The sequence below is a fragment of the Carya illinoinensis genome, chromosome 9 (assembly GCF_018687715.1).
Source record: "Carya illinoinensis cultivar Pawnee chromosome 9, C.illinoinensisPawnee_v1, whole genome shotgun sequence".
NCBI lineage: Eukaryota > Viridiplantae > Streptophyta > Magnoliopsida > Fagales > Juglandaceae > Carya > Carya illinoinensis.
The window spans coordinates 25,391,341-25,399,993 of record NC_056760.1 but is presented as its reverse complement, the minus strand read 5'-3'; the positions used below and the strand labels follow the sequence as shown (position 1 = coordinate 25,399,993).

The 8,653-nt window shown below is 41.6% G+C and overlaps 1 long non-coding RNA gene across 1 annotated transcript; it reads left to right on the top strand.

Moving 5' to 3' along the window:
* Window positions 1-357: 357 nt before the first annotated feature.
* Window positions 358-1,423, top strand: LOC122275157. Its single transcript, XR_006228492.1, has 3 exons — window positions 358-562; window positions 926-1,012; window positions 1,103-1,423. It is a non-coding gene; the product is annotated as an uncharacterized LOC122275157 (long non-coding RNA).
* The last annotated feature ends 7,230 nt before the right edge of the window (window positions 1,424-8,653 follow it).

Below are 8,653 nucleotides of genomic sequence, written 5' to 3'. Positions count from 1 at the left end.
CATCAAAAGGCAACCACGTAGTGATGAATAGTTCTAATTAATTCTGATGAATGACATTATTGTTGTCTCCTAAGTCATGTATGCCATCTATCACAATTGTCCTCCACAATAAATTATCAATGTGAACGGGTTCTACCTTCATGAGCTAGCAGTCGGTTGTGTCAAAATCATGTACACGTCCATTTTTGGGTCATGCATGATAAACCTGCAAGGGGGCCCCCGTATCCACCGCCGACCCATCTATCTGCACACACTTACCGGGAGAGCGGTTGGTCACTTACATAAAAAAACAGAAGGTAGGAGGATACCCACCCATTCAGATTTTCACCCATCCGTCTAGTATCAGTATATAAAAAAGAGGCCCGCTACGGAGACATAGGGATCCAACAAACCAACAGTCGTGTTTTTTTTTTCGGAAACTTACCCGAGCATTTATGCCTCAGTCATGCACTACCGTCCCGTTGAATCCCCGCCAACCGTCCTGTTTAGCATTTCCCAGCCCTGCGTTCCGTTTCACAAGTTTTCTTTTCCACCTGTGCATTTGAGCTTCCATCGGCCACCGGTTAGTCACTCTATCTATCTTTTTTTCTTCGATCTTTTCACTTCCATTCTCTTTATCGTGTCTCAATCATTTGATTGTTTTTCAATGTTACTTAGATCATTTTTATTTTTCTCAATTTGCAAAGCTTGCAGAGGTTTTCTCGAGGGATGGAATGTCCTCTTTAGCTAGTTTTCAAAATCTTGTCTCACAACTTTGGGTTATTGATGACTTAGATGCTTTCAGATTGAAATGTGAAAAGAAACCTTGGAAGAAGGCAAATTGTTAGGCCTAATTTAATGTGCCACCACCCTTGAGATATATCTCTATAGTGATACTATTATATGCCCTTCTTTAATAACCAGCTCCTTTTGGTTGTCATGACAGGTTATCATTTTTGTTGATAATTCTGGTGCATATATTATTTTGGGTATTTTGCCATTTGCAAGAAAATTACTACGACGTGGGACTCAGGTTTGTTTTCACTATGGACTCTTCTAATTCGTTATGCATTATTATTATTTTTTTTTCCTTTTAATATCACCTTTTGTTATATAAATGCAGCCATTGCATTTTGGGATCTATATGTGTGAAACACATTGCCTTCACTTTTACTTGCACCCCTGTCGTGCTTATCTCCTGCATGAACTGGCAAGCATATGATAGAAAGCGGTTTTGTCAAAATTTTGCAATATAATAAATTACCAATGTGAACGGATTCTACCTTCTTGAGCTAGCAAGTGGTTTTGTCAAAATCATGTACATGTCCATTTTTAAGTCATACATGATAAACCAGCTAGGTGGGCCCCCGTATCCACCCCCGGCCCATCTGTCTGCACCCACCTTGTACCAGAAGAATGGTTGGGCACTTGTATAAAAGAAGGATAAAGATACTCCACCCACTAATCTATAACTTCTTTATCTCTCTCTCACGTGGTTTTTTTTTTTAAAATTTTTTTTAATAAAACCAAAAGCATCAGGACCTCAGTCTAAAGTTGTAAACAAATTATTAAACAGTAGATAGTGTATCATTTTTTTATTAAAAAATAAAATATCCCCCTTCTCCCCCATCTCATCTCTGTCATATTTACCATCCCATTCAAAAATTAGAAATCTACCACCCGCATTCTCTCCCTCCCCCATCTCGTCTCCATCATATCTGCCCACCACAACCATTCGGTGGCACAGCCTCAGGTGAGTCTTCTCTGCCTCCCACCTAGACTCTCTTTTTCTCTCTCTACAAAATTAACTTTTATCGTTACAGTCGCCTTCACTGCCGTCTAGACTCCAACTGCCGCCACATATTGCCACCTAAGACACTCCTCAAGGTAAGCATAGTCACGACTCTCTCTCCCTCGTACTCTTGATGTGCCCTAACTCCATTTGTGCAAAAATCCATAAATTAATCCATTCTTAATTGAATCCATTTTCTCGATCCACAAACGAAGGGCACGCTTTGCTCGTTCAAAGTGGTTTGCTGTCTCCAAATCAAGCCAAACTGAAGCCGATTGAACAACCTCATCTTGAAATTCCTATCACGAGCAAGACGAGACACTGTCATGAGATAAGATTTAAAAGTCTCATCTTTCATTTCCATGTGATCCAAGGCCTCAAAAGATGAAGAGAACACATCTAAGTGTTAAAAACAGAAAAAACCCATATTTTATGGTTGTCATGCAACCATCATAAGTGCGTTTTGGATGGTGTTTACCAAAGGCTCATGGAGGTTGTGTATGGTGATGCTGGAGTTAAGATGGTGACGACAGCAGCAGCTATATATAAATGTACAATAACCATTTTTGCTCAACACTCACGTAGAGAGAGAAATAGAGAGAGAGAGAGTGTGTGACGCCCCCAAATCCCACGTACGTACACGGGAAAATCGAGACGTCGCGATGATGACAACACGGGTCACCACATTATCGCCAAGTGCCAAGTGTGTGTACATACAACAAGTGTGCAAAAGAAAACACGCAGCGGATAAACAAAGTCTAATAACTAAGTACTAGAATTTTTTTCTATGTTTAATACAAATCCATTCGAAACATACATAATAAAATATTACAAGCCACAAATATTGTTTCAACATCAAACTACAAAGCATAAATTCCAAATCAATACTCCGGCGGAGCCGCCTCCTCGGGCTCAGCCTCCTACTCCTCCTCAATCTCTGCATCAAAATCTACGGTACCAAAATGGTGCCGCAGGTAAGTAAGATCCAAACACCACTAGATAAAAGCATATTAAAACTCAATAATATGCATGAAAGAATGCAAATGCACATAACCCATAAAAACCATATTTTTCCATGCACGCCAAAAAATCTATTTTGGCCCAAAACAAAACCTTTATCACATGTCCTTGTCATTATCCTAGATAATGGCCCAAAACAAGAAACCATCATTTTTCCAGAAAATGGATCACATAGCCAAAAACATAACCTCGCCATTTTCCCAGAAAATGGCCCGTAACCAATAATCAAAACCCGTTCCAATTATTGCATGCACCATGATCTCTCCTAGGGATGATCCGCACACTCTGGCTCCTGTGCCACACCGCAGGTAACGACTACGCGTGTGATACTTAAACGAACGATGTCCAGTACTCGCGCCCGGTGCGTAGCTGGACTAGGCCATCCTCTAGTCCCTACCACTCTAGGGACCACGGAGTCAACACGATAGCGTTGCCCTATCGTGCGATCCGATCATCGCCTAGCAACAACCCAAGGGATGTCACTCAGTATTATCTACTCCCGAGTGACCAGAGGAGCTCCACCGAGATAATACCACATCCCGGCTTGGGGTCGTGATATATACGCACCCGAAAATCCATTTACACTAATAAAACCAGATTTTCTCAATTTAAATAAAATGCACATGAATGCATCATGTAATGCATGCCTCAAGGCACAATTAACCAACCAATCACAAAACAATAAAACCAAGCAACTCCGTCCTCAATCCATTCGACCCCCGAACTCTTCGGACTCAATACGGAATCAACAACCAGTCAAATAATTTATTGTAAGAGTAAAAATATATTTAAATCTAAAATAGGGTTTGGAAAATACTTACAGCGCTATAAGGTATTTTTTGAAAGGTCACAATGTTGCAAATGGCGGAGAAAAAATAACGTAACAGTGTATTTTACACTGTGGCCGTGGGTTGTAAATTACCCACTTTCGAACGGGGATAAACCAAGACACGATATTGATAGGAAATGGTCTAGAGATATTTATGAAGCTAATGGAAGTGAGTTTTGACCGTGGGTGGCGGTGGAAATAGTGGTGGAAGTGCAAAAAGGGGTAGATCGGAGTGGAGCTCGTGGAAGCTGCTCCGGCAACGGATCGAGGCCAAAAATGGGTGGGTTAGGACGGCAAGAGGTAGGAGATGAAGTGGTGAAGAGGTGGTGGCCGGAAGTGGAGCGACGGTGCCAAAAATGGCCAAAAAGGCTGCAGCTTAGATGGGGTGTAGGGGGTTAACGACGACACGGATGGGGCTGAAAATTGGTGGGGTGGTTCACTGGCCGGAGGGGAGTCGATCGGTGGGGACTGTGTCAGCCACGTCGGTCGATGGCGGTGGGTCTGGGTGGAGTTGCTGGACGGCGACGGGAGAGAAGTAGAGAGAAGAAAAGAAGAAAAGGATGAAGAAAAAAAAAAGAAAAAGGGAAAAAGAAAACGAAAAAAGAAAAGATGGAGAAAAAAAGTGAGGTCCAGTCCTCACCTCTGGAGTCCAAAAATAGATCCGACGAAAACGATTTTAAAACCATAAAACGACTAAAATAAATTAAACACCACATCAATTAAAATAAAACCAATTTAAAATATAATAATTTAAAATAAAAGAACTAATATAGTAATTAAATTAAAAAAAAAAACTCTTTCAGTGAAAATACACGTAAAAACGGGTTATCACATCCTCCCCCCCTTAAAAACAAATTTCGTCCTCGAAATTTGCAAGATCAAACACTAACTTGAAGCAAGCTATATGATTCTACTGAGACTAAGTTTAAGAAACGTACCGTCATTTACTCAAACAGATAGGGGTACTGCTCCCTCATGTTAGCTACTCTCTCTCAAGAGAAATCTTGAGTTAACGGATCTCCCCATGCCTCCTTTACCAGAGGTATCGTCTTGGATCTCAACTGTTGCTCTTTCCAATTCATGATCTGTGAAGGAACAACCTCATAAGTAAGGTATGGTTGCAACTGAATACTCTCTGGGTCGACAAAGTGCGGCTCTTGTTGTCCAAAACTCTTCTTCAAGGATAATACTTGGAAGATATTGTGAATTTTTCCAAAATATTCTGACAAAGCAATTCTATAAGCGACGGACCCTACCTTCTCCAAAATCTGAAAAGGGCCGACATATCTCGGATCCAGTTTCCTCCTTTTACCAAAACGCTTAACTCTTTTCATGGGAGAGATTTTGAGATAAACCCAATCACCTTCTTCAAAAGATAACTCTCTCCTCCTCGTATTTGCGTAACTTTTTTGACGACTCTGAGCTGCCGTCATTTTATCCCTAATAATACGAACTTGGCTTTGCATCTCTTGAATTATTTCGGGCCCAACTATTTTATTCTCCCCGACTTCATCCCAACACAATGCCGATCTGCACTTCCCCCCATAAAGAGTTTCATAAGGAGCCATCTGGATGGACACATGGAAACTGTTATTATAAGCAAATTCTATGAACGGCAAGTAATTTTTTCAACTCCCTTGAAATTTCATAACACATGCTCGCAACATATCTTCAAGGGTCTGAATAGTGCGCTCTGATTGGCCATCTATCTGTGGGTGATATGTAGTACTAAACTTCAACTTAGTACCCAATGTTACCTGTAAACTTTTCCAAAACTGAGATGTGAACTGTGGGTCCCGATCTGATACAATACTCTTTGATATGCTGTACAACCGTATTATCTTTTTCACGTATAAGCGAGTCAACTTACCCAAAGAATCAGTGTTGTTAACAGGCAAGAAATGAGCACTCTTCGTTAACCTATCAACAATCACCCAAACCGAGTTCTTCCCACTAAGAGTCCTCGGTAAGCCCACTACAAAATCCATCGTGATGTCGTCCCACTTCCACTCAGGAATAGGGAGGGGTTGGAGCATTCCAGCGGGTCTTTGATGCTCGGCCTTGACTTGACTGCATGTGTGGCATCTCTCGATATACAAGGCAATATCCTTCTTCATTCATTCCCACCAATAATTTTTCTTCAAGTCTCGGTACATCTTCGTACTGCCAGGATGAACTGAATAAGGGGCCACTGAGCTTCTGCCATGATCCGCTCCTTGAATTCTGAATCTTTGGGGACCACTCTATGATCTCAGAACTGAAGAATTCCATCTTTATCCATACTATAATGTAACGGCGCTCGAGATTTTCTGACTCTTTTTCTAATATCCAATAGCTTCGGATCCTTCCTTTGAAGAGTCTTCAATTCCTCAAAATCAACTACTTGAATATCAAGAATTGAAGATAATATTTCCTCTTGCTGTGAACTTTCAATAAGGAGTTTTCTCATCCCGCAAAGTAAAGAATCCAGTCCTGACGATTCGGCTTCATCTTCCAAGTGCGACTTTCGACTCAAAGCATCAGCAACTATATTTGCCTTCCCTGGATGATACTTGATCTCGCACTGGTAGTCACTGATTAACTCTAGCCATCGCCTCTGCCTCATGTTTAGATTCTTCTGGGAAAACAAGTGCTTCACACTCTTATGATCGGTGTAAACTTCGCAAAGTTCCCCATACAAAAAGTGCCACCAGATCTTAAGAGCAAACACAATCGCAGCCAATTCTAAATCATGCGTTAGATAATTCTTCTCATGATTCTTTAGCTGACGAGATGCATAAGCAACAACCCATCCTTCCTGCATAAGGACACAGCCAATCCAAATTTAGACGCATCGCTGAAAACTACGAATGGCTTATGCGGTTCTGGAAGTGCCAACACTGGTGCAGTTGTCAAACTGTTCTTCAATTTTTGGAAGCTTCTCTCACACTTGTTTGACCAAATAAAATCTGCATTCTTCCTAGTCAAAGCAGTGAGAGGCCCAGATAAGCGAGAAAATCCCTCCACAAATCTTCGGTAATATCCGGCAAGTCCCAAGAAACTTCGGATCTCATGCACGGTCGTCAGACGTTGCCATGAAAAAATGGCTTCCACCTTACTAGGATCAATAGCTACCCCGTCTCGATAAATCACATGCCCAAGAAATCTGACTTCCTCCAACCAGAATTTACATTTTCTGAGCTTGACATACAACTGGTGTTCTCTTAATTTTTCAAGAACTAGATGCAGATGATAAACATGCTCTTCAAAATCTCGAGAATAAATTAATATATCATCAATGAAAACTACCACAAAGGAATCCAAATAAGATCTAAATACCCGATTCATTAAATCCATAAAAGCGGCAGGGGCATTGGCTAATCCAAAAGGCATCACCTTAAATTCATAATGCTCATATCTCTATCTGAAAGTAGTTTTGGGTACATCCTTGTTTCTTATCCTCAATTGGTAGTATTCTGATCTCAAATCAATCTTCGAGAACACAGTTACTCCTTGAAGCTGATCAAACAAATCATCGATCCGTGAGAGAGGATATTTATTTTTAATGGTCACCTTATTTAGTTCCCGATAATCAATGCGCATTTTGAGGGTACCATCTTTCCTTTTAACAAACAGCACTGGTGCACCCCACGGCGAAGTACTTGATTGAATAAACCTCTTATCCACTAACTCTTGCAATTGAACCTTCAACTCTTTTAATTCAGCTGGTGCCATACGGTAAGGGGCTTTATGTACAGGGGCCGCTCCAGGTTCCAAGTCAATAACAAACTCCATTTCACGAACAGGGGGTAGCCCAGGCAAGTCATCCACAAACACGTCAGGAAATTCTTCCACAACTGGGATATCTACCAATGAGTTCTTCTCAGATGGCAGAGACACCATTTGGACTAAGAAGGCATCCGCTCCACAAGCAATCTCTCTTCTCGCTTGAATTGTCGATATAACTACCAGCTTTTCTTTTAGCTTACTCCCTGCAAATTCCAAATAATCACCATTTGGGAGCTGAAAGCTAATTACCCGACTCTTGCAATTAATACTCGCAGAATATTGATATAGCCAATCCATCCCAAGGATGATATCAAATCCAAGCAGCTTAAATACAACCAAATCTGCATCCAGAAAGCCTCTACCAAAATTTAAAGGGCAACCCAAAGCAACTTTAGAACACCACACCATTTCACCATTTGGTAGAGCCACTACCAATAACTTTGGCAAAGGTCCCGTAACCAGATTACATATCCAAGCAAAAGTGGAAGATACAAACGACTGAGAAGCACTCGAATCAAACAAAGTGCAAGCATAAAATTCATATAAACGGACTCTCCCTGAACCAATCACATTAACCAAAGAAATCCAAATATAAAGAAGAAACCAAAACACACCAAAGATCAAATCCAAAATTAAATTAAATCCATACCAGTAATCACTCCAGCATCATAGGTCGCTGGTGCCTCATCATCAACATCTCTAGATGTAACAGCATAAACCTGGGCTTGCACTGTTTGCCTCTGATTTGTTCTTCCACCTTGTCTACCTCCACGGCTTCCTTGAACTGGCCTAGGACACTCACGAGCATAGGACACTCACGAGCAAAGTGCCCCTACTGGCCACAATTATAGCATCGAGCCCCACCCGAAAGGCACTCACCCACATGGGCTCTATTACAAATTCTGTAAACTGGCACTCGTCCTCCCATACGTACACCCGAGGTTGCTTGTGGTCGAGTCCCGGTCCGCTGAACAAATTTCTGAGGCAAACCCAAACTACTTCCTTCTCCAGTAAAACTCCGCCTCTTATGTCCTGGAGGGGAGCCCATACTCAAATTATTTTCTCGCTCTGCAAGAGTGACCAAATCCACTAAATCTTGAAAAGTGGAAATCCAGTAGCAGACTACCATTTTGCGTATATCAGGACGCAGACCCTCCTGGAAACGCTCAACCTGCATCTCCTCCGTGGTGATGAGGTGGGGAGTAAATCGCCCAAGCTCTATAAATTTTCTGGCGTACTGTTCTACGGTCATACTCCATTGGACC